Here is a 27,633-nt window from a genome sequence, read left to right as displayed (position 1 = left end):
TCTCTCAAGAAGGCAAATTTCTCTTACCTTGATTTTGAACACAGCCTCTCCAAGTGGTTAGACAGATTAAAGGGGTGCATAAAAACTCCTTTCCAACTAGGTCCAAATTTGAAGACAAGCTGTACTAGAGCTGGGCATCAGGGATATTATGCAAGGAACATTTTTTAGTAGCACAACAGCTCATAAGGATGCCTACAGAGAATCTATATAATGCAGGTTCTTGGAGACTTGAGACATGGCCACCATTCTTCAGCTTCCACTGAAATGCCAAATCAGAATGATAGAAAATAGCCTAATGCCCCCCCCGTTTTTTTTTTTTTCCTTCTCAAGATGAGGACTTTACCCTCCCCCCCAGGAGTATAAGATCTCATTTCAGAAGTCCTGTGCCTATGAGATTTTCTAAATGAATTAGCACGGATTAGAGTACGATTTAGCATGCAAATTTCCAGAGGTGTCTGAAAAGCCCTGTTGTCACATGATGCATAATTTATCAATACCCAAAACAAAATTAAGTTCAGTAAAGATTCTTTCTTCAGATGCAGAAATATTTTATCTTTTCTTTCTATTGCGTTGCTGCTTCTTAGGGTAGTTCATAACTTGTTTCTCACCAAGCTGTCTGTAATTTGATAGCCTGAGTATATCCAGAGGTTCCCCTCACCCTCCTCCTCCCCCTTTCATCTTCCTGCCCTTGTATTTCCTGAGCATTCATCTTTCAAACGGAGACTATCACAGCAACTCGCCCTTAACCTCTTTTGGGCTGAAAATCACCAAGTGTTTGATGATTTCTCCAAAATCAGTCCCACTGCTCTGTCTCACATTCCTGACCTGTCTGCAATGCACACACAGCCCCAAACCACATGCCGCAGAGGCCACGTGGCTGCAAAGCTATCTCATGTGCCTGTGTGGAGCAAGGGGAGCAGGTAGGGTAGTTCTTTGCCTTTTCCAGGTACTTCGAAGATGACTGACAATATTTTCAAAGCTGATATGAGAAAGTGAGCAAACAAGTCATATATAGCTAGCTTACAGAAATGATACCTCATCTTTTATTAACCACTTGAAATCTTCCCCAGTGGTAGCAGAAGAGAAGACTTCTTGTCTTCCAGGAAGAACACAACATACCTGTCTCCAAAAAATATTATCACATATTCCTAGCTAACTATATAGGGCAAGATAGGACAGTCCAGATTAGTCCATAGAGCATATTACAGTGCCATGCAAGCAACATCTCCTGACATGCATTAGTGAAGGCATGCTTGTGCAATGGCTGCAAAGCCAGGGCTGCTGGCACTACAGAAGGAAAGCCAAGGGCAAGATTTCATCTGGGACCGTGCTGCTTTGTCACACAAGCTGGGGCTAGCATGGCATTCAAAAGCAAATGTTCTGTTTTTGTATTATAAAAATAAATTTTAAAAATGCAAATTGGGATTACAGTACATATTGTATATATAAGGATAAAATATAAAAAGCAGCTCAGCAAAAAATTTGTCAAATTAGGTTGCAGAGATGTTTTTTTCTATAGATTACCCTCATCAAGACATATGACAGCTTTAAGATCTTTTTGTAGCACAAGTTCAACTTAATAAATTCTCCTAAAAAGCTTGTTGCTGCTTTCTATTTATCATTGGGTTAGCATTTGGCTGTGACAGAACTGAAACAGACTGCTTTGGTTTCTAAAAAAAAATCATATTGTTACAGTACCCAATTTTCAAGTGTAACAGCATAGCATAATACACATGAATTTCCATGTTCCTTAAAATCATTGGTAAGCAAGATATTAGGCCCTCTGTGAAAAAGGACACCAAACAATTTGAGAAATTTTCCCTTCTTACAGTTAAAACATCAGCTCAGAAGAGCTGCTGCAGTAGGAGGAATACATACAGCCCTTGTCAACCACTATCAGATTGCTAAAAGTGATCCTGTAATTTTATGACACTAAAACTGTACGTTCACAGACAGCCATGGCAGACACACTTGTATTTTTAATGGCTATTATTTTGGGCACAGGAGCAATTGCAGTGTCTTAATCTAAGATTTTTTTTTTTTCCTCTGAAACCAAGGGGTTAGGACACCCGACAACCTACAGAGAATGACAGAGACATGAGACAAGCTTTGAGAGTGCAACTATCCTCATGCCCATGGGGGATGCAGTACACACTGAACGGAGCACACCCAGCTGTGTATCCAAAACCATTGTCACTGACACTATGGCATAGATACTCGGAAAATGAGAAGCGAAGTAGAATTGCAGAGACCTGAGAGAGTGCATTATCTAATTAATTATTTCTTTAAAACTTAACTTGAGTCCTTGCAGCAGATCCCTCAATCAAATGATAGGTACGGGCTTTGAAATGGATAACACAGTTCTGAACTGACCATGGCAAAAACTCAACGCATCTACAGATATGATATATATTTTCCCAAGAATTACTATCTCTGCTTTCTTAATGAAGGAAAATTGAAGCTGCTTCCAACCATTTTCAATATTGAAATTTCAAGCCAGAATTTCTGGCAATCATTAATCATTTTCAGTGTATTTAAAATTTCGTATTGACATCTCTATCCCCCTTGTTACAAGAAACAGGGTACAAAACATGCCAGGATCCAATAGGCCCTTCAACAATTAAAGAACTGTGCTCTCTAGTCAGTCATAAGCATTTTTCTTAGGCTTTTTATTAACATAGCTTTTTTTTTTCATAGTATGAATCACATTAACACAAAGCATTTGGTCTGATCTAATGAGATTAACAAACAGCAAATTCCAATCTTCAGTAAGAATTACTAAAGAAAAACCCTTTGTTGAATCAGACATCCCCTTCAGCGCTAGGAATTCAAGCTTTCCTGCTTATGCAGATGTTCTTGGTCTGCATTCCCGTGCGAGGATGGCATCCACAGCAGCAGCCAGCAGCTGCTCGCTTTTCTGGAGAACATTGCTTTGAATGCAGCTACTAGTGAATTACACACCCTAAATCTGACATAAATAGAGTCTCGAGATATAAGGAGTCATAAATGAGATTTGATGGGCTTTAACTGCAGTCGAATACTACAGGAAGAACGAACTCAACAAAAGCATGTACATTGCATGGATGCTATTTGCTTCCTTGTGATAAAGTGGCAACTTAGGCTGCGAAAATTACTGTCATCCATCTCACCCCATGCATTTGCACGCTTGGGAAGTGTAAGCGAATATGCAGCTACGTGTTTTGCAACCAAAACATTTCTCTTAAGTTAAAAAATAAAAAGAAGAGACTTTGATGCGTTTCACTAGAAATGATGAGGCAGCATGTGGAGGCCTGTGTGTTTCCAGCCTATCCAAATGAGGGATTTCAACCTGCCCTACACCAGCTCAACTCCTCTGCCTCACAGCCCAGAAGCAGATCCCCTGCACAAAGCACTGACATCTCCAGTCAGAAGGACAGGATTTACCTTCCTTTAGCTGAAAATCTTCTTATCTCTACTATATGCTATTAGAGTACCTCATCATTGCTTATTTTTACGGGCACTGACAGCACTTCTTCTCAGTCCTCCCACCTGATCTCTCTCATCTTGTAATGTCTTTGTATGAAGCTAGATGTGTGAGGAGCACACGGACATATGTTCCATGAAACAGATTTCTAAACTAAATATATATAGTTTAAATAAACTTCAGTCAATTCCCCTTCTCTGGGAGCAGTGAATACCATGAGAAAATTATGGGTTGTGATAAACAGCACTTGTAACTTTTAAAGAATATTTTGTTTAAATTGTCTTTTTATTTCCAATAATATTTCTGCCTTTGCATCATGTCCGTCTCATTCCTTTATTCTATATTACCAGTTCTTGGTACACTTCTATCAATTTTCTATTTAGATGATAACTGCAAATATAACGGTTCCTTCACTTGCTTGTTTTTGTTGCATCTTTAATGTTATCACCAATTTTTCATTTTCTACATCTGGGTCCTTTCCTTTTCTGTTTTGTTACACAGAGATCATAATCCCACATTATTTGTTATCCCATAGTGAGATGAAGAATTTATTGCTGCTGACATAATACGGAAAAACAAATTGATACTAATAAAGTTATGCTAGAATCCATCAGCTGAAAATTTGGTCTGATTTTTGTATAGGACATTACCCCAGCAAAGCTTTTATGATCCTCATGTCTATGCATGATTATAATATAGAAGTGCAACCTGCTCATGTAAATTTAGAACCAGGAACTGGTTCCAAACGTTATCCTAACAGCCAAATACAACACTGATATTCCTTTGTAAAATGGAATCGGGTAACTGAAACACACATGACTTCAGAGTTCAGGGGACTGGCGGCAATGTTTGCATTCATCACCTGGGATAGAAATGTAAAAATGGGTTTTGTCTAGAGCAAATGACATAACATTTACAAAATTAAAGAAGGCTTGTAGCAAAACGCCATTTTTTCATTCTAATGGCTAGTCTATGCTCACTTCGCTTGCACAGTGAAAAGTACACTGCATGACATCAACTATTTATTTAATCCCCAATATTTTTTTTCTTAAATTAGAAGAACAACTTCTGTAGAAGTTTCCACCAAAGAAAGCTTCAACATATTTACCTATTCTTAAATACACTTATTGCAAATCAATTGCTCACTTGTTCAAAATCAGGTGTGAGGACAAGCACCAGGTGGAAAGCAGCTCACAGCGATGCCCTAAACCCAAACCCCGGGGCTGGTACACCTGTGCCACCCCTCTAAGCTTGAACAAGTTCCCCAGCAGCACTGTTGCCCCAGGTGCGTGAGGGGGTGCGGGCATCTCAGCCCTGCTGCCAGCCCCTGGCCTGCCCAAAGGGCCAGGTCGCTTGGGCCAATGCATGCACAAGGATGGGTGTTTCAGCAAAAGGAGAGGAACAGCTCTTGCATCACCAGGGAAATTGCACAGGGAAATCCATGTGAACGGAGGATAAATTCCTTTCACCTCTAAAACACTCTTTTGATAGAAATCCTATGTAAGGAGGGAATAGTGAAGTAAACATTTCAGATGCTGACAGACAGAAGGAAAAAGTAGAAACTTAGAGCCCAAAGCATCAGTACAAATAATACCTGAAACAGGGCACATAAATTTTAAAAGGTTCAGGGCCTGGGCCTAGCACTACAAATTGGAAAATCAAATAAAAACAGCAAAGCATAATTTATTTACTGCTTTTCTTCCCTCTGTGGATGCAGAGACACATGAAGCAAAAGAAACCTATACTAAAAATAAGGCTGAGCGATCCGTGACAGGCAGTAAAAGATAGAACCAATCTTCATCATCCTGCCAGCCTATACTTTGATACACACAGCAAAAACTTGGCAGACAGAGCAAACAAAGTTTCTCAGAGCTGCTGAGGGACCAGCAAACCAGCAGGAGGTTGCCAGAGCAGGCTGTCCCTGCCAGCAGGCGCCCGATTAAAATCTTCATATCCCATCTACCAACATCGTACCAGCAGACCAGAACTGATCTCCACCAGTTAAGAGAAAAATACATTTATGTTCTGAATGAACTGAGAGATTCTGTTTATCAAAGAGATATTAAAAGCTTTTAAACAGAAAGCTGAGATGAGAAGGGAGGAAAGAGATGTTCCACTCTCATGCACCCACTGTATTTGTTTATGAAATATATACCATATAGTAAACCTATTGGAACATATTCCAGTGCGCTGCTCTTCTAAGCGGATACTACATTTAACACATTTAGGGAACTATTTAGTTTAAATAACTACCAGCTGTATTTTTCTTCAAGGACACCAGAGGTGTCTCCAGACACCAGAGGGGAAGACAAACTTGGAACTCCATACCCACACCCACCACCATCCTAGGCCTCAAGACCCAGCTCCCCGAGGCCTGCGGCCTGGGAAGGCCTGACGCTTGAGTATTTGTTCATGCTGAAAGCAGAACAACAGCACATAAAATAATAAATAGCAGAAAATAGGGTATTTAAATAGGCACGCAAAACATGCTATATATGTTAACAAACATAATATAAGAAATATTATGCCATTTAGGCAGAACCTAGAGGATAGTAAGGCTATACTGTGTGGTCTGCTCTGAGACCTAGAATCATACAGTTACCAACAAACTGAAATAATAAATTTTTGGCAAAATAATACATGCTCAGCAATACATTAAAAACAAAGATATGGCAATCAATATCAGAAACTGTGTCTCAACAGTAACAGCTGTTCTTCAACGAAGAAAAGGAAGAAGATTAATTTAAAGGCTAAACTCCAAGCTATGACCATGACGTCCTTCATTAGGTTGGCATCATTTCAGATTAACTCTACTGACCGCAGTACATTACTCAATAGGGATATTCCCGTTTTAGCACATAATAAATGATTTCTGAATTAGCTTTATTATTATAAATTAGCTGATTTTAACTACGTAACTTATTGCTGGCCTGTGCAAATCAATGGGAAAAGCAGACTAGCACAATGAGCAAGCAATATTTTCTTCTTTGGTCCACAAACTGCTACTAAATACTTTTTGGCTGCGCTCCCAAATGATGGGGAAATAAGAAAAGTGGAACTGACTTCAGCGCTGTGGGCTTGGAAAGACCTCCTCCTGCAAACTGAGGAACAAGCTCAGGGCTCGTTGCGTTCAACCTGAACCTCCCTCAGAGGAGCCCTTGTATAACCAGCATGTCCTAAGCAGGGCTTTTCCACGTCCATGTGCATGAGTCAAAAGGGGGCTCTCGTGGCCAGACCATGGAAGCAAAGCAGGCTGGGGCACAGGGGTGCTGCAGTCAGTGGGCTCCATACTCCACATTGCAGCCCCTGCAGAAAGGCACCCCCACAGCACTGCATGGGCTTGGTACTACACAAACACTTTCCAGGACATCTTCGTCCCATTGTGTCTGGCCAGCAATTGCTCTGGCATCGTTTTATCAATGCAGCCATTATATATCAACCCTTCTTTCACTGTTTTTAACTAGGATTTCCTGGAAATATTTTTCTCTTTTTCCACCTATACTGTTTTTCTACTGTTATTAATATTAGGAAGCAAGCACAGAACAGCATTTGATAGACAGTCTGTCAGGAAGATCCACAAACCTTTCAATAACACACAAAAACCCAGGTTTATAATGGGCGTGCTAAGACAATTATAACTACAGCAGCTCAGACTGTGATGTTGCAATGTAAAGGTAACTGTGCCATTACGGTAATTTAAAAGATACCAAGAGAGGAGAGAAGGGGGGGAGCAGGAGAAAGAGCTTTCAAGATTGATTAGATGTTGGCACTGTAATGCCCTTTCTTTAAAAAAAATAAAAAATATATAACATGCAGTACTGTTCCCTGCTGACTCCAAAGCACTGCAACTGAGAGCACAGCTCACAATTACAGCAGGCTCTGAAACCTGTCAGTCAAGCAGCTGAGCTGGTAATATCAAACAAAAAACAGATTTACACCTGGGAAAAGAAGCTATAATGTAAGAAATACATTTTCTTTGCTCTCATTTATAATGGTAGTGGGGTAACTAACTACAGGGGGTGCTTAGCATATTTACAAGACACTACAGGAGGCATTTAGCATATTTACAAGCAACAAAAGCATAGTTTTACATGTAGAAGTTTAAATATTCTAAAATCTACTCTGTCTTTAGCTTCTGTGACTTAAGTTATCTGTATCTAAACCTCAGGATGAAACTTTTAAATCAAATAATTTCTATAATGAAAACTCCACGCTCGACTAGCTCGTCACGCTCACAGAGCTTTTGCTATGAATACTCTAATAGCAATAGGGCATTTTGGTTTGGTTTGTGTTTTCTACTATTATTTTATTTTATGCTTTATTTTAAAAAGAGAAAGTTAAAAAGGGCTGTTAATGTTTCAGAATAAAGTGGAGATCTATTTTTACAGGATATTTGTAATAGTGAAATGTGCTGAAATAAACATGCTTGCATTATCTTCACACAGTTGTGTCCAATTGAGCACTCCTATACACTGGTGTACTGGGTTTTCTCTCTTTTACAGACTATGAGCAACAGATCAGTAGAGCTTCCGTTCTGCTCTTTGGTCTTGGGAAAAGATACCTGGAGGTGGATAGAAGGAACAGGGTATGCACTAGGAATGGTCTGGTGCAATCCAGTTGGGTAAAACAAACAGACTAGGTCTGGCCCTGTTGGGAACCTGACAGATTTATATCCTTTCTCCAGGAGTGAGGGGGCCCAGAGGAGGAGAGGGCATGCAGCATGGGGCCAGTGGAAACAACAGCACTGCAGTGACATTTGCTGAGCAGTGCCATTCAATGGCAAGACCACCCAAAGCTGCCTCATTGGCCACATTCATTTCATATTTCACTGCAAAACCTGGATTAACCAAATACAGAGCATGTCAATGCTGATCTTGTATCAAAAAAATCTGATGATCTAAGGATCACATGCTTGAGCTAATGAAGAGGCAATTTGTACAACGCATGAGTCCACTGATACAGGGAAGACATCTTTTAGATAAGCTAAAGACCAAGTCTGATGGTTTCATAGGAACAGCACCTACAATGGCCACAGCAACTTTAAAAAAAAAAAGGCTGTAGCCTGCATTAAACCTTGATCTATGATGTGTGACTACAGCCTGTGGATACACAGACTCATTTCTTCTGACCACACCTTAATACATTTAGTTGCAGTGAGAACACTTGCATAAGCATAAAAGAGAAGATGAGAGAGGACAGACACATCCCAACCTGGATCTAGAAACACAGCTGAGACCCTTCAATGCAGAAGCGTCACCTGAAGTGCTCCCTTGACAGGTATTCACATCCTGAGAGTATTTCAGCCCCCCACGCCCCCAACAGCTAAGCGGCCTATGATTCAGTAGGAAAGCCTGAAGCCAGACTTACCAACTGCTTAAGTTTGACATTAATTAATGCCAACTAAAACCTCATATTCTAACAGCTTTTTGTAGACGTTACTGGCTTTTACTATTTTTTAATGCATTTTCATTTTTATAAAGTTCTGATTCCTGACCTATACATAAAGTTTTCCTCCATTTTTCAACTGTCTAATAAAAATCATTTAAATATTCATGCAACTCATGGAAATTTCCCAATTATGTATGACTGGAGATAGATTGCAATTTACAATACTCATAAAATATGTTTATTCAGGGACTTAGGTAAATATAATTGGGAAAGAATACACAATTTTTCTACATTTTGGCTTCTTCCATAAAGTCAAGGGTTTAACATCATAGATGCAGTAAGACACCACAGAAGATAAAACCAGAAGAAGCTTTGTTATTTTTAGCTTAATTATTGCTCACCTCTGAAGGAATGGTTAATTTAGGATCATGACCCTATACAGCAATTCTCAGAGGAATCGATGAAAAAGAAAGGAGAATTTCAGAGATTAGAAACACTGGAGCTAAATACAGACTCATTTCTAATCTTTTTTCAAAACATGTTCAAACAAGACAAAGCTTGCAACAGAACTGTGGGGCAGTGCGCACTGGCTCACCTACCATGTGAGCTGCAAAGAGCCAACATACATATCACCATAATTTAACTGTTTAATGCAGCTCTAAGCACATAGATTAGATAAGCGTACCCAAGTAGGTAAACTCAACTATCAGGATTATATACTACTGTAATATGCAACATTTTTTTGACTGTTCACACTCCTTGTCTTTATTGTGCATATATTTCATCTTCAATGACAACACATATTTACAAGATGAGAAAGTGATACAGACTCTTTAAGGCCCCTTACACAGAACAATACTTTGATAGCATATGGTTTGACATATAATTATTTTAGCGTATGATTTGTTTGTACGCTGTAAACTAAAAATATTTAGCAAGCTGTCTTCTGAATTGTGAATAATGGCCTGTGAGAATCTGTCACTATTGCTATTTTATTCAGGAAACTGCAGTTATACACAGTCCTGTCTCAGCTGTGTTGTTTCATTTTTATGGCTTTACCATTTTGGTATTACTACATCTGGGGCAGTTTAAAGTCTAACGAAAAGGGATTCATTCTGTTCTGTTTCACTTTGTTTTGTTTTTAAATAAACCAGTTGGACTCTCAATGTCCATTCTTAGTCCCATTTTGATAGTGTAAAGTTAGATACCTACTCTGTCAATCCTCACACAGGTAGGTAATTTTTACTTACAAAATATTGTTGCCTTCATTTGAAAAGGCTGCACAAGATCTATTTGGACAAATGCCAAGCTGAGCCTCGAGGGAGGATCACCTTACCTCAAAAATGTTGAAGTTTTGAGAAAACTGCATCTATAACACCAAACTCAGCCATAAGATGCACAGTGCCTCTCAGCTGACCCCTTTTGTAAAATGGAGAACCTGGCAGCGGCACTACATTGATTTTTCAGAGCCAGAAGTACATTGGAAACCAATCCAAGCTGAATCTGCCTCCTTACCATCCCCCAGGAAGCCATTTCTCAATGTATGCTGCAGTACTAAAGACACTGCGTTGGGCTTGCAAAATAATATCAAGAATTATATTTGTAACACGTAAAAACTTTAGTTATACTAGTATTCTAATAAATTTTAAAATGACCTCTGAAAGTCATTAGGTTTTCTTTATGACTGTTGAAAGCTAATGGCAGACTACTAGGACATACAAAATACATTTTTTAACTTGGTGCAAAAATGACTACTGATACCTTTTGGCAAAGAATGTTACCTTTTAATTTTAATGCATTCAGATTATATTCAAATTTCTGCAGGAGAAAGGATTGAATTTTACTAACAGTTTTCTTGTCCTGGGGGAATATGTCCAAAATCGTCTTCATTATACATCAGAAAGACAATATAAAGAAGAAAGATAATAGAAAACAATACACTGAATACTGAATAGAGGCATAACACATATGCATTATTTACAAGGCAGAAGCTTTAAGTACTACAAAAGTTGAAGTCAGCTCCCATATTACAGAAGGGGTTATTTGAGATATTACCTGATTCCAATATTAATATTTTAGGACATTTTGAATTCAAAAATCTATTCAGCAAGAAACACTCTAGATTTGGTACATTTACAAACAGTAATCAAAAACGATTTTTCAATCTTATATTTAATATAGCTAGAATAGGGGGAAAAAATCCACTTAAATTAACAGGGCTGAATGGAAGAGTAAAGGCCAGCAGAATTGAAACCTTTTGTTTCTAAAACCTTATTACTGAAATATTTAACAAAAAAGTTATTACACCTACACAGTCTGGAACACAAAATGGAAAGTATCTTTTGAACAAGGTCATCATTGGTTGAAAACATCTGAACTCATGACATTGGCAGGAGTGCTTGCTCAGAAAGCAACGTGAGATTTTCAGTGGGCAGGAGAGAATTGTGATTTCTATGCAAAAATTCACCATGCCGTTGCACAAGAGCACTGCTTAGGTCCCTCAAAACATTTGATCATCTCTTGTCACTTACAGTGAGTCACAAAGCAGAAGGGACCTTTGGCAGCTCAGAGGATGAGGCAAAACCTTTCTTTTGTTAAGCTGCTAAAAATGATGGTACCCATGGGAAGAGGAGTGCTGGTTTTCTTTTGTAAACGAAGACAACGCAAAGGGCTTTCTCAACTCTTCCTAACAGCACACCCAATGAAAACAGTGAAACAGAGTGGGAAAATTGAAGAGATTTCAAAGGTGACTGCTTTCCTCAGCGGGGCAGGTTAATGCCTCTCCTCCCAGTTTTGTGAGGGGCAGCTCGGATGTCCTCACTGCTCTGCTGACAAATGCTCCCTTTCAAGTGTTCAGCCCACTGTCCACACAAGCAGTTGCACTTCCTCCTCCAGATTGCACCAAATGAAGTTTTTTCAAGCGAGATCAACACAAATCAATAATACTTGACCTTCCTAACACTGAAACATTTACTCTCCTTTCTATTGCATTAATTACTGTCCATTGATACGCCTTTTTCAAGCAAAGAATACTTTTCTAAAGGTAGTTGAATAGACAAGTTTGTATTTAGAAACATTACTATTCTTAAGTGTATGGTATAAAAGACGAAACAAGCAGTCTGTTCCAGAAAGTGTCAGGCAACAACCTTCAATATGCTAAAATTTAGTTTAATTTTGTAGATACAATCAAATATCAGTTACTACTTTTGAAAGAAAATAACTAAATATCCATTCACTTTTCCTAGTCCTCTAAAAGACCACTTGAGGAGGCATATGCCTCAAGAGAGAAGCTACAGATGGCTTCATGTTTCAGACCTTACTCCCTTACCATCTACCACTACAACATTGTTGTGTGTTTTGCCTCTCTGCTCAATCTCCCAAAATAGTGAAGATCAGCTTACAGAAATCAAAGGCAGAAGAGTACTACCAGTGATATTATATGCTGTTTACCCATTAGCCCCCCCATATATCATGAAGTTTACACACACACACAACACACTGCTGATCATCTTCCCTAAAACCTCTTACAGCAGTGCTGGAAAGAGCAGAGGGCACGGGAGCAGCACCAAGGAAGTGGCCTCCCTCTCTTCATCCCCCAGGTGGTAAGACATCTGGGATTTTAGCATTTTCCACGTGCCATGAAAGCAACCATGATGAAGCCCTTCAGATCAATGAATTCACAGGCAGGAACCCTGTTTCCATGCTTCTGCAGGGCTAACAGCTTGAGTTCTGCAGAGGTTCACATACCACAGCACTTTCTATATCATAACAACTTCAGAAGATTTTCTGTTTTAGAGCACAGGCTTTTCATTCTGGAATGAATAAAAATATCTTATGCCGCCATCTGAACACAGAAGCAGCTATAAAATGTTAGTTTTGGCTGCCATGTTATTGTATTTACAAATATCATTTTCCATCTTCTTGCCAGTTCACTTAAGGCACCATTTCATAACATGTTTCTAGCAGTACCAGAGTGGCTCCTATAGAGTGATTTTTTATTCATTTTTTACTGTTCAAAATGGGGACAATTCTCCTTGTTATAAATAAATTTTGAAAACACAAAAAAATGGAAAACCTATATTCCATATTTTTAAATATTCAGAATTCAGAGTATTATGTATTTTTTCTACAAAGACCTGATGAAAATCAGCAGCTGTGCTTAAAAAGATGCCTATATTTCATGTAAACATAGAGTTCAGAAAACATACGACATTCTTTGCTAAAGACATATGTGGTAACACATACAGGTGAAAACACTTTCATATTTGTGTAAGAAATTCATAAACAGAGAAATGAAGTCTATTTATAATGTGTTAAGGTACATATTGTGTAATAATGGCTAGCTACATAGGTGAAAAATATTTTGGTCTCTTCTCAGTCCACAGGATTAAAAAGATTTTCCTAATAAGTAAAATTATAAAACTCTTTTGAGGAAGTTTCTGCCATATTAACATGGAAATCTTTCGTTCCCCAAAGAGGAAGTATTTAAATAGTAAACAAATGTATAACTTCTAGTCATATTTAATGCAATAAGTGAAAAAGCCCAAGATGCGAGGAGATCTGTCCTAGTGTGCTCATTAGCCATTCGATCGAATGCAGTAAGCCATTTCGGCCTTCCCTCCCTTTTTAATCCACATTGCACATCATAAGTATTGCTCCATATCAAATTAGATAGGAGTTTCGGGTTGCTGGGGTTTTGTTTGTTTGTATGTGTACGTGTTTGTCTTAATCAAAATCTTCTGTAAACTTACTTTCTGTTCTTTTCTTAAATATCTGCTTAGTTTTGGAGAACAAGCAACAGGATAAGATACACGAACATTTACTAAACTAGAAAAAATAAAAGCAAATCAGAGCCTGTAAAGAAATCCCCATAAAGTATCTACTACTTTGATCTAGCTGCAAATTCCACATATTTGGTTCACAGCTTAAAACATTTGACAAACATGCAATGCCCATGTGACTGCTGAATATACACGCTTTAACTGCTCAGTAGTACATAACGTAACTAACGTAACAGATGCATTGAACAAGATTAGGCAAAATAAACACTGATTTGGGCATGTTCCAAGCACACATCATGCATGCACACGTATCTATGTGGTGTTGGTTTTAGGTAGACGTCATGACCTCTATGATACATTTCTACTGTCTGAAAGCATCCAGTGACATTTAGGATGCCTGAGCTTACATGACCTGGAGTCTACTGCTCCCCAGGCTACAGCTACAGCACTGGATCTTACCTTACAGCCCTAGGACCTAAATCATATCTACCAATCCCATGTAGGATGTTTCAAATAATAATTGTTTACTTTTGGCAACTTTTCAGAGCCCCTTACATAACATTTTCACGTATGTCCCTGTCATGTGTTTTTTCCCCTTACTTCACCTTTTAGATTTTAGTCTAACATCCCTTCCCGAGGCAGGATAACTGAGTATTTTAGTTAACATTTCATTTGTCTGGGAGTGGCACGGGAGCAGGGAGAAGAGCAACATTTTCTGTTGTTTACAACACAGCCATACTCTTCATCGCTTTTCCCTTTTCTGTTCCTTTTTTTCCTTAGTTTATCTTCAGTGTTTCTTCTTGTATTTGGTGATATTTTTCAGGGGTTGACTTCATTTTTCTTCTACTTCTTTTGTAGAAAGAGAAAAGAAACAAAAGCCCAGAAGAAGGCTTCAAAAGCCTGCTTTTCATACCGCCATCAAATCATCTGTAGCTGCCTTGATCTCTTTCTGTTTGCGCACAGCTTTCTACTTGCTTCTGTTTTCTATCATTTCTCTTCCTTTGCCATCAGCCCTCCTTCTTTCTCTTCCTCATCTCCAGCCACTACTTCGTTTCACTCAATTCCATATTCCGTTCAACATATTATCAACAACTGAGATAAACAAACAGCCTTGCCCTCTTATAAACACGGCACTGTTAACAAGTGCTCTAATGGACAATTTAGAGGCGCTGCACAAACAATGATTACTGACCTCCCTTCTCCCATGGAGCCTGCCTATGGAAATGAGCTGCACAGAAAAACCTTTCGCGCGGTATCAAGACCATTTATGATATGTATGTACAGTGCATTATATTTAATCAACAACCGTAGATTTTAAGTTCGCTGCAGAATGTCTGGCTTTAAGTGTTCATTACTCACACAGAATACCATACACTGCATGGCAGAACATGAAAATCTAGATTAATTACCATGTTAAAAATCCTGCTTAGTATGAAGTACGGCTGGTTGTTCTGCAGGAACAAGAAGGTATTGCTCCGGCTTTCAACATACATGTTTTTGTTATCAGAGCATCTCCATCAGTGAACTACCTTCTTTGACGTGAAAATCCTGTATTCTTTAACCAATGCAGAACAATGTCAGAAATAATTAAATTTGCTTCCTCAGCATCATGACACTTCACCAGAAACCCCAAGATCACCATTTGATGTCAGCAAATGATGCCCGAGTACACTGCCTCCAGTTTTAAGATAGAAAAAAAAAAAGATTTTATGCAAACGCTTCTCAGTCAGACTTACCTCAGCAGGCTGTGCTGCACATCAAAGTTGAAAAAACGTACAACACACACACACCCATTACCATTTCAGCTCATCAAACTCTGTGGCTTGCTGGGGTGGATACGCAGACACTGACCTCTACAATGTCGTGACTTTCAGGTTACTCATTGATTTCTGGGAATCAAAAATGTGATGCAAATAAGGAATTGCTAGTCAATTAGTTCTTATCACAAGCTCGCAGTCTGTGGTAATGGGATGACATGCTGTTCTGCATAACAATTGCAAACAAGCCTTTTATAGCCAGGTAACTGTCCTCAAAGGCAAGACGTGTCCTCTTTCCCAAGAACAGATGTAGTCAGCAACATGATTAATGCCTTTGCACATGGTACAAGACTGATTTTAACAGCTGTCAGCAATTTCAGATGGTATGGGCAGTCCCTTCCCACTTACCATATACACGTGATACCAATGCAATCATGGTTTCGGTCTGCACACAGAGGAAAGCTTTTCTTTTTTTTTTCCTTATTATTATTTAATTCCATCACTGCCAAATGTAATGGAACTATCTGGAGCTTCTTTAAAATGCCTATGGTTTACCATATGTTCATTTAATTTTAAGAGCCACAGCTATATCACGCAAGTTGTAATACTTTGCCTACCAATATATGTCTTTAAAATGAATATTCATGTGGCACTTCCAGTGGCTTTGCTTAATATCACATCTAGCAGAGTCATTAAAAGGCTTGTCATCATAACCCACCAGTGCCTCTGGCACGTGTAAATTATGAACTTTAACTCTCCGTCTGCAAGTGCTAATCTCAGTGCAAAATAGAAATATAAATTACTGGCATCAATTATCAAAGGTTAGAATTTTTATGAGTAAATTGGGATTTCCATAGTACCTCCAGCACACACTTTTATTAGAAGTCACTAATAAGTTATTCTTGACCACACCAAACAAACAGAACCCCCCTTTGAAACATAATCAGTTCTGTTGCTAGATTTCATGACATTGCTATTGTCAGCAAGCAGATATTCCAGTAATATTAACATTTATCATATTAAATCAGGTGAGAATCTGCAGAAATGAAATAAAGGCTCAGTTGTTTTCTCTTCCACAGAAATCCTGCAGCAGAAAGGCTGAGTAAATACCAGTTTCTGTGGGAAAAGTAAAAATCAATGCCTAACTAAAGGTCTCTTGATCCAGAGTGGTCCCCGATGACGAGTCCTTCCACGATCAGCATGCAGGATAGTGTCTTAACATCGCGTGGGCCTCAATGCTGGCTGAAAAGCTGCTGCCACTCCACACCCACTGCTTTTGGAGTGCTGGGGCATCCAAGAAGGGCACTGGGAGGAGGGTGACACAGAGGGAGGGATGGCATTGTGCCTGCCCAGCTCCAGTGCCCATAGGTGGTGGGGAGGATGGAAGTAGCACAAACAACAGTGGAGCGTCCACCACTGCCCAGACCCTTCCTCTCACAACTGCACTTTGTTAGCCCAGTCCTGCTGAAAAGCACAGGGCCATCCTGGTCAAACTGAAGACCTACAGACCCAGTCCCCAACAGGAGTCCTAGGCTTGCACTGAGGCAAGGGTAAGATCCTGCACTTGCAGGGGGTGTTTCCTCCAAGTGCTCTCCCAACTTCATGTCAGCCCAGGCACTTTCTGGGCTGGATACCATCTGTTTGCGTAAGAAGCAGCCATGGATTTTTCTTCCAGGTACTCCACTTGTTCAGATTCCTGATGAACCCACGTAAGCTGACAGCACTGTGGGGTCCCTTAGGAAGCCGTCCCCGTCCTTGCTGCATGAAAAACCACCTCTTCTTATTTGTGTTCAGCCTGGCTCCTATTACTTTGACTTAACTTTCTTATTTGAAGATTTAAAACTCCATGGCTACCTCAGGGAAACACTGGATATTTAAAATTTCTTCTCTGACAGTGCCAGCAAATGTTTAATTACACTGTGGCATGCTGAAGGACTCTGCTGAATATGCAATCCATCACCTTAACATTTCACACCTATACACAGGTCATATACAGAATCGTAAAATAGCTTAGGTTGGAAGAGATCTATACAGATTGACTGGTCAAACCCCCTGTTCAAAGCATGACCCTCTACAAAGCTGGATGCAACTCAGAAGTTAGACATGTTGCTCAGGCTCATAAGTTTTAAAGTTTTAAAACTCATATAAGTTTTAAATATTTCCAAGAATGAGAATCCCATAATGCAATTGTATACAATTCAAATAGAAGTATTTTAAATATATAAACATATATATATACATATATACACTCCAACTGATTGAACCACATTTAACAACTACATTTTTTTAATAAACTGGTATTAATAAACTGGAGAAGCGGTACAAAAATAAATATATATATAAATTCAATTGATCTTAGTTTGCTACTCACACTGCCCACCCTGCCCTCTGCATTTCTGTAATCATGTTTTCATGTCCAGACTTCAGAGGAATACACACAGCTCTTGAGAAACTGTATGTTCTCTCCTCAGTGGGAAGTTCAGAGATAAAACCTAGTTCTTCCTCCTACTAAATGCTTACTCCCAGGATTCTCTGTTGCCATCCCATCACTCAATGTATACAGAAAGCTTTTGGGAAAGGTTGTGAAAAGATCAGGGATGCTTTCAACAGTGCTGGTGACCTCTGATGCTTCTCTGCTACATTTGTATGAATTGGGAAAGTAGAGCAAATAATCCAGTCTCAAAAGCCAATTGGCTCTGCCTCAACTCAAAGTTGAGGTAATGTCACGGCTGTGACTGCTGAATCCTCCATTCCTGGGTGCGGGTCTTCTGAAAAACATGGCTCAAGGGGGCAGAACCAAGATCCAATGTGTGAACTTCGGCATTTGCTGACACTTCAGTGGACATCTGAATGACAGCTTTCTCTTAAACATAGCATTTTGCCTAACATCTCCTGGTTTTAGAGGAAAAGTGATTTTGTTGAATATACTTCTAGGAAGACAATCTCCGCATTTGTCTAAACAATACAAAGAATATGTACTAACTGCCACCGCCTTAAAAATATGGGATTTGCACTTTTTTTCCCCACACACACCAGCTTCCCTTCACTCTATGTGTAATAGTGTACGTTAGGAGGTCATTTCTCCTGAACAGCCTTAGGCTGTCTCTGAGTACGCACACTTTAAATGAGCAACCCAAGAGACAAGCAGCTGCCTGCCTCCTCCCACCCTTGCCAGAATTTCCCAAAGCTCTGCAGACACCGTCAAGAAGCAAATTCTAGAGCTTTGTTTCATTTTAGGCAGCAAGGTAATTCATTCGGAGTAGTCAGGCTTTTTAAAAATGTGAGTTTTCACTGATGCTCAGCTCTTTGAACAACGAATTTTTGTACAACGAATGCTGGTGCAAATGCCTTTGTTTTTTATTTCAGTTATTTTATCACTACATGCAACAAGTATAGAGATGTTACAAGAACCCTGTGCAAAATATTTAACTACACCATGCAAGGTACAGTGATAGCAGCTGTTCTGGCACACTGACCTTGGTGGAGTGTAAGTAACATCGAAGAAAGATGCATGTCATTTTACCCTCTTTTTGCCATCCTGAGTCCTCCTTTAGTCTCACTGCAGCCAAATAAAAGCTAAAACTAGGAAAGGAGCATAATATGCTGTAAATGAAAAAAGCATTCCACACCTATCACCTTGCCCACATAATTTTATCTTGCTCACATATGAGTTTGGCACCTAAAGGTGGTGCTGCCTCCACAGCTGTTTCCAGGCCTTTGGCCAAATCTCTGTATAGTGCATCAATTCTGACCAGAATTTGGCTACGGACTATTATATAAGCTGAAGCTACCAATAAATTACCACAAGTGATCACCCTCAGTTGAACTATGACTGATGGACTGGTAGGATAATAGGAATACCCACCTCACCTGCCTTATGGGCTGCCCACAAAGTCAAGCAAAGAGCTGCAGCCCCTGAAAGCAAGGGACTGCAGGATCCTGCTTTGCCACCAGTGAGCATCCCTCCCTGGACACAGAGGAGGGGCTGGGTGCAGGCGGAGCCCTTGGGCCAGGTTTTCCAGCTAGAAGCACAAAGCAGTTCATGATATAGAAATAAGGGGGTGTTACAGATATTCTCCCCTCCTACACCAATTTAAGACTCAATTTTATTGAGAGTTTCCCAAAGACAGATATTTTTCCTAAAACCTTAACTCCTAGAAAGTAAAACAAATCAAGTCAGAACAACAAAGAGATTGTAAGCATTTACAGCTGAGAACAGTATGAAATTACAAAACAAGCCAAAGCTAAAATTTTGTTAACCCAAATCTGGGGGGGAAAGCAGTTCAGTCTATTTCTTAATCTAGCCTCATGATTTTTCATACTTCATGTTGACTTTAGGATGCACAACTCACTATTGCTTCACTTTTTTAATGTGTTTATGGTTTGTAAACTCTGGCAAAAACAACAATCTCTAAAAATATAAGAGTTTCAAGACAGATTTCTTCGTAACGAACACAGTGCAGCACAAAGCTGGATTTAGCAAAGTGTTCTCAGTAAATGGAGGAGAAAAATATTTGCAAGGCCACATCACACAGCCATTGCTGGATGATGCTTCCCCAGACTTCAAGAAATCTCAGATTCCTGTTTAAAAAAAAAAAGTGCCCGCAAAAGGTGCTTCTGACATCCCTCTTAGCTAAAGCACTCCCTGAGCCAATAAGCCTTCATTAAGCTATCTGAATTACTTTTTAAATTAAGAGACCAGCACGTGTTCCTGCATACTAGAACAATGAGAGGCTTTTGGCAATGATCCTGCTCAAGTAATTACAATATTTTGCATTTTTACACCGCCTGTCGTCTCACTGGGTGCCAGAGTGCTTAACTGAACCTGGTGCTGCCTGCACACCCGCCACGATGCCCAGCTCACGGGACATGCTAGGTCCCACTGACTTTGCAGGTATTTGCCTCACACATGAGCAGAAATACCACCACTGACAGTAGAGGGGATTAACGTCATTAACACAGAAAGCACAAGGGTAAGAAATTCAGGCCAATGAATCTGACCTAACCACATGAAACCTGGTTGAAGAGAGGAAATTGTTTCCACTGGGCAAACATGCAGATCCTTAAGCACAATACCACGGGCTGACGCGTGCCTCCCAAAAACCCTTTGAAAGCAGGAAAGGGTGAGAACAAACACAGTGCCACGCTCATGTATGCACTGCAGGGGCAGTTCCTATATAGCATTTTCAAAAGTGTCCAAAAGTTACTCACACTGGTGTATAACTAAAAACGTTTAAAAATCAAAAGTGTTTTTTCGCAGTGTTTTTTTCCCCATTACAACACATTTCCCATTACAGAACCAGAAGTCCTGCCACAGCTGAAGGTAACATCGCACAGCTTATGAAGGCTACATTCAACTATAAAGATGTTACTCCAAACCAAAGCCAGTTCTCCTGGCCGTCACACAGCACTCCGCTGAGGAAACCCAGCTGCATCACCACACCATGCTCCTGCGACCACCAGGGGTCTTCATTTCTGACCGAGAAAAGCAGGGAGGAGAGAGAGATGGCCACAGACTGGGTCTTGGCAGAAAAACACTGCCTCCTGCCCCCTGCATCCCAGAGGGCACACAGATCACAGCTGAGACCAGCAAGGGGCTGTTTGCCCTCCAGCTTTTTGCTGTTAAACAGAAGGGATTGTTATTTCATTTCACCATGGCTGTGACGGGAGCCCTGATGGCAACAATCTGCACCTGGCCACTCCACTAAGGCCATTATGGTGTTTTTTGTCCATTTCAAATGGAAGGGAAGGAAAAATGTCTGCAGTGCTTCTGCCACAGCTCCTTCCAGCGGCTCGGCAAGCACAGGTGTCCATAAACACAGGCCACAATGGGAAAGGCACCAGAGGAGCACGGAAGCATGTCCAGCCTCAGCATGCGGGATGTGGTGGCAGCCCCAGGCTCCCCAGCACGAGCAGCGGCTCCTTGTCCGATGCTTGCAGGAGCCTCATCCGAGCTGCGCAGGTTTGCACCCTCGACAGACTTCAAAGATGTGCTTGATGTACACCCGTACGAGATCAAAATAACCCCTGCTCACTGTACACAAACATCTCTTTAAAGCCTGGCCCAAAATCAAAGTCCGCGAGCCTTCGGGGAGAGGCAATAAATCCAGACCCTTCACAGTCTTTTTCTTCAAATAATCACCAGTTGGTTTTGCATTTCTCATTTAGAAGCCTTCCTTCCAAGCAACTATGAGATTAAAAGAAGCATGGCAAAAAGTGTGACGAGACACAGCAAATTAAATTTCGGCATGTGAAGAGCATGAAACAATTACAGAAAGAGGACTTGTGCTCTGCCGAGAGACGCCTAGCATTTGCTGCTCAATGAGCTTGCTGGCAAGGAATACGATTTACATAGTGCTAAATTAGTGGTGTAAATGTATGTTAATCGTACCCAGCTGCTGGTATCTTGCTTTTTCTCATGTTTAGTACAATGAGAAGTTGTTTTAAAGTATCATAGATAAACTTCAGCTGTACAATTTAAAGGCAAATCCAAACTTCCTCGAAGTCACTTGAGGAACTCTTGTTCCTGACACTTGTTCTTAGCTTCAGACCTTCATTAGGGGATTTTCAGACAGAGCAAAACCCTTTGCAGCCCTTTTCTTCCCAGCTTTCCCCACACTAACCCACTCCAGCTTACCTCTGTAAAGACCTGCTGGCTTACTGTTCCCAGCACAGTGGCTTCATCTGGCAGCCCTGCCACCAGCTTTTGTCAAGCTCCAGATCAAACACAAGCAGCCCTAGCAGTACTCTTGAAAATTGTTTTAAAGCCTAAATTGCCCTCATCAGCCTCCATGCAGTTAAGCACAGCAGAGCGCCTAGCCTGACTGCAACTGTTAGATCTTACCGTAATAATAATAAAAGAAAGAAAAGAAAAGTTTTTTAAATGAATTTCCCCAAAAGGCAGGATTATGAATAACCACAATTCAGGTTATAGTAAGTCTATATTATGGGAACAAAGAAATACATTAGCTGTTGACCAAAACAGATGCTTTTTGTTTAGTTACTTCCCACATATTTAGAAAATAGTTATTTTAAGAACAGGTAAAACAGCCATTTCGTATTAATTTCTGGTGTTTTACTGAGGGTAAATAAGTTATCCATAAATCTCTGCATTAGCAAAACCAGATCATTTACAGAAGCATATACCACTCCAGACTCAGCATGAAGAAAACAAATCAAATATAAATGAAAGCAGAAGCTGAGATTCAGTCCTTAAGCCATAGGAATATTACTTAAGTAACAGGCTCTGCAAACCTAGGATGCAATTTTAGAGTCTAGTGATGGTAACAAAAATTCTAATAACTACAAAGGAATGCTATATAGTTTTCTATATCAAATTAAATGAGGATTTAATGCTAAATATTTGAAAATGAGAAAAGGGAGATCATATATTTTGTGCATATATGAATTCAAATATGTAAGAAAGTTTATACGGTAAAGAAGCTTTTTTGGTATGGGTATTACATGTATATGCATTGTTTGTAGAAACGCATGCAAAAAAAGATTAGGAAAATCAATACTCAATTCTTTTTCTAGATTTTTATCCACTGTAGTACACAAAAGCAATTTAGGTACTGGATGCAGTGAATCCTTACTTCAGCATTTCTCAGACAAGTATATTCGTCATTGCCTCTGACAAACAATAGATAACAGGTGGCAAATCAAGAACGTTTTATATTTAGTACATCTTCAAAACGTAAGCAAAACATAAAGTTAAAATTTCTTGAAAAAAATGTTTTTGTCTCTAACGCTAAAAGGAGAAAGTATCGGGAACAGAATCAGCCATTATGACCCATTACCAAAACCACCCCCATTTCAGGAGTCCACCCAGCTTTCTAAAAATTGTAGCACAAAAATTAGGAAGAAAAGAGAGCAACACAACTAGCTATCTCTACCCACTACTTTGAATAACCACTGCACATTGCAGGTCTCTCTGCATGAAGGGCATCATTGCTTCTCTGCCGGCGATATTGCCTAGTTCATAGGCTAAAGCAATAGAAACAAGAAAGATGCTAAATTTTACGTTAGTCTACAGAAGAGAAATTAAAATGAATTCTAGCCACAAAGTTCATGAAAAGATTCTGGTCGTCTCACAGAGCAAGACAGTTTGGGTGATGAAATCTGGCTATGGTTGATTCAAAAAATATATATATATATATTCAAAATGGACTTCTGAGAGCTAACACACAAACTTACAGCACAAGCACTGAGGCTATCTACATCTCCTATGTCAATTCACCCTTATTACTAGTTACATGCAGAAACTAATCCACAACATGACACGTTGTAGCTTCCAAAATCACAAAGGCAGCCTTAGTTTCCAGCTCTCCAGACTTACACGTTTCTGTGTGGAGTCTGGAAGAAGTCAAGGGGATGCCTGGGCACAGCAGCCTGCTGGAACAACAAAAAAACAGCAAGCTGAGGTGCGAAGTGTTCAGCTCTCCCCCTCCGGCTGTGGCCAGCAAATACCCACCTGGCAGGTGATCCAAGTCAGGATACAACTGTTTCTAATTACTTGTTCCTACAGTTTTCACTTTTCTGCCCTGCTAACAAGCACCTGGCTTAGTGGGGGAACGGCAGCCTCTCACACAGATGTTTCTGTGAGAAAGCCAATCTGACCAAACTATAGGCTGGATGAAGGGATATTTTTTCCCCTCAGAAAAATTAAAATGGTTTCGCTTCAAACTGTGTTTCCCTTCTATCTTTTAAATGGTGTCAACCACACCAACTGTGCACATTATATTCATGACTGATGGTTGAAGTCATCTGTACTGTTCAACATACTCGAAACACTAAGAAGGAATTCACCTTACAAATCATTGAATGTCTTTCCAGCATATCCTGACCATAATCTACACATGTAACACCTGTTAATGTAAAGTACATGTACAAAGGAAGGAAGACTATAGACCTGGAGACTAAGTATTGCACTGCTCCGTTAAACTGAAAAGAAAGGTATTGTCATCCTTACCATGCAACTGAAGTACAAGTATTTCTTTTATATCACACCAACATAACATTAAAGCATGCTTCAGAGCTGCTAGTTTTCATGAGGCCACCATGAGGGCCTGTTCTTTTCACAGGGTTTTAATAGTTGGGATGACAGACAATGAGTTCTGAAAGCTCCTCACAGACATAATGCAGTTATTCCCTTCAGCTTTATAATTGAAATATATTCAATTCCAATTTGAAGAAATGATAGTTCATAAATGTGGTTTTTTTTTGTTTGTTTGTTTTTAATTTTCATTACAGAGAACATTACCTAATTCTCATTCCTGATTAGTACAACACTTAAAACCACACCTGCCAAACTGCTTAACTGAGAACAAAGAAAAGATAGATGTTATGCAACACAAGGGAAACTAGAAGAACTATTCTACAGGACAAAAAAACAAGGTCAGGATTACTATTAGAAGAAATCAAATTCAATGCCCACTTAATAAGTATTTTTTTCCATATTTGATGTTTATAAAAACATCTGCACAGTTAGTTTTTATGAGTGTATAATTGTGACTTGATGGACAAGTTAATAATCAGAGAGCATTGGCCCTTATATGGCTCCTTAGAAAACTACGTTTTTTGTTTGGAAAACTGCAGCTATACTGTAAACTCATTTCTTCATAGAACACACACTTTTCTTCACAGTATACAGATGGTATTATTGCGTAAACTTATTTAAGAGGTCAAACCCATTCCTCTTGAGCTGCATAAGCTTTAAAAATACCCATCACCAGAGAAAATTTCCACTTTGAAACACTTGAATTCGCAGGCAAAGCCATTTTGTGTTTACAGCTTGCATTATTACCGCTAACTTTTCAAAAACCTACGAATGAGCAAAAATGTGGTGCTCTTTTCACCACCCCCAGTGACAGTGACCTTCTGAAACAAGTGCTTTTGCATGCATTTGGCCTTCTGCAGCTGAGGTCTCCTGGAAGGAACCACCTCATTTTAACACACTGAACATGAATCTTCAAGTGACTAACCCAGACAGACTGCTCTCTTGGTCTTTCTTGGGAATGAAATGTATTTAAATTTTAACTGTAAAAGTAAACAACTTAAGCATGCACAATCTGGGAGCTCAGTATAAATGACAAAAACATATGTTACACAAGCATAAGTCATATTTCTCTATGCACTCTGGTTATTTTCTTTCTAAGCACTAATACAGTCCTCTGAACAACAACGATGTCCCCTGTAAGACCAAAGCCACACAATGATCCTAACTAGCTGCTTGGGCTGAAGTACTCTGAGGACTGAGGCCTTGCAGACGCTACCAGCCCCCAGAGCATGGGACCAGGAAGACCTGGGCTCTGCTTTCAACCATGTAGCTTTTCACAAAGAAGTTTCCACACCTGCAGAATGGAAAAAACATCATTTCTGTATACAAGTGACTTTGTGACCAACAAGTGGAAACATACACGTAGCCGACATTTTCTCCGAGGTGCCATACTTTGCGGAACCTAATTTATACTACTCGTTCCTGGAGGATGCGAGACCCAAATTGCTTCAAACATCCACGTTGCTCAGCAAGTGCACATCCCAAGATGTGTTGCTTGGCAACTGGGAGCAAGGAGGGGGTTTCCATTCGACTATAAATTCATAGAAACCTCCCCACGATCTTCTAACATCTTCTGCTTTAATGGCTCTATAAATGTTTTTATTTACTTACTGACTTTGTACCTACCGTGTCATGTTTCGTGATCTGCTTCAGTCAGGAAAAAAAAAACGAGCAGCCAGGAAAGGTCAGATTACGAAGCACAAAAAGGTTCAGAGACTTGTTTGATGTAGAAATATTCTTTGACAGCTCGTTGAGTTTATTTACTACACCCTTTTCTTCTGCCTTTTCAGAATCTATTTTAGCTGCCCCATGGGAGCCTGAAGCCATTAGCCTGAATTATCATTCTGAATGCAAACTGCACAAGGTAACACCAAATTGTGAAGGTTTTGATTCCTGTCGTTATTGTGGTGCTTCTCCTCTAGAGAGGTTACAGGTCTGTTACTCCTTTGTATATTCACAGCAATGATTTTCACTATGCCTAACATTACGGTGTTCATTTATCATGTGTGTAATAGCTGAGTACCAGAATACGTACCGTAGAGCGTGTGTCAACACACAGAAAAAAAATGAGTATCTGAGATATTAAACAGGCTATGCAAATGAGGGAACAAATCAATCAAATGTGGAGCAAAGAAAGCTGGCAGGGCCTTTTTTTTTTCCCTAGGTTTTAGCAAATTCCACTGCAAACCACACTGAAATGAGAGCAGAGTTTTGATTTTAAAGGCTTTTACTGAAGATGCTGAGCCAAAAAGTCAAGAACTTGCTGGTGACTAATAGGGAATATTAAAGCAGGCTTCCGCCCTCATTGCAAAACCAACTGTCTTTGCCAACAACAACAACAAAAAATCAAATGGGTTGATAAAACCCTGGTGCCCCTATATGCTTCCCTTCTTCCCCCATGTCCTGACACACTTTTACCAGGTCTGCATCTCCACCTGAAAACCTCCTGTCCCACTGCCAGCCCCCCAAAACAGCATTTTCTCCACCTGCTGCAGCTGCACTCACCTCTCCATCTTCCATGTCACACACATTTCTCCTGTGTATTCAGACTGTAAGCAATTTCTTAAGCTCCTGCATCCATCCTCGCCCTCCCCTATATCAATTCTTAAAGGGAAAAATGATTTTGTTATCTGCCAGACCCAGACGTTTCACCTGACACCAGCGAGTGGAGAAAGTGGTTAAACAAATGGTGACAGAGCAAAACCAAGCACAGGGAAGCACCAGATAGAAGGATGTACCTGTCCTTACACAAAAGCACACACATCTGTTATTTCCTGCCACTGCCTGGACCATTATGCCTCGTGTTGACCCTAATGGCACAAAGGCGAGAAGCAGCGGGGCTTTGCTCTGCGGGGCTTTGCTCTGCAGAGCCCTCTGCACGTTAGTGACCTGTGCTCTGTGAGCTCCAAGATCAAATGTAGTTCCAACAAGAGCAAACCCTGGATTTTTTCTGCTGTGGCTGTCTGCTTAAGGGGTGAACAAAAGTAATACAGCATTTTATCCCAGGTCAGAAATTTGCACCAAACCAGCAATACAGTAGGATGGGAGATGGACTTTTGATCCCTCCAGAAGCTACTGGAGACTTGACTTCAGTTTAGTACGGTCTGTGTTTATACTAGTTTCCATCCTCTTAAGACATACACTACTTGTGCAGTTCCCATGGCAGAAGTACTGGGGCACATACTA

The 27,633-nt window shown here is 40.0% G+C and overlaps 1 protein-coding gene across 9 annotated transcripts in view; it reads right to left on the bottom strand.

The window, feature by feature from the left end:
* Positions 1–27,633, bottom strand: part of SMYD3 (SET and MYND domain containing 3) — a 391,015-nt gene that overhangs the window by 224,935 nt on the left and 138,447 nt on the right. The window contains exon 1 of one of the 9 annotated variants that reach the window (XM_066995534.1): positions 23,728–23,863. The exons of the other annotated variants lie outside the window; for them this stretch is intronic. The gene's annotated coding sequence lies outside the window, so the exon portion shown is untranslated. Of the gene's footprint in view, positions 1–23,727; positions 23,864–27,633 lie in introns of those variants that run through there. 9 annotated transcript variants of the gene reach the window in all.

The sequence above is a fragment of the Anser cygnoides genome, chromosome 3 (genome assembly GCF_040182565.1).
Source record: "Anser cygnoides isolate HZ-2024a breed goose chromosome 3, Taihu_goose_T2T_genome, whole genome shotgun sequence".
In the NCBI taxonomy this organism is placed as follows: Eukaryota; Metazoa; Chordata; class Aves; order Anseriformes; family Anatidae; genus Anser; species Anser cygnoides.
The sequence above is the reverse complement of the archived record's forward strand: the minus strand, read 5'-3'. Positions and strand labels throughout refer to the sequence as shown.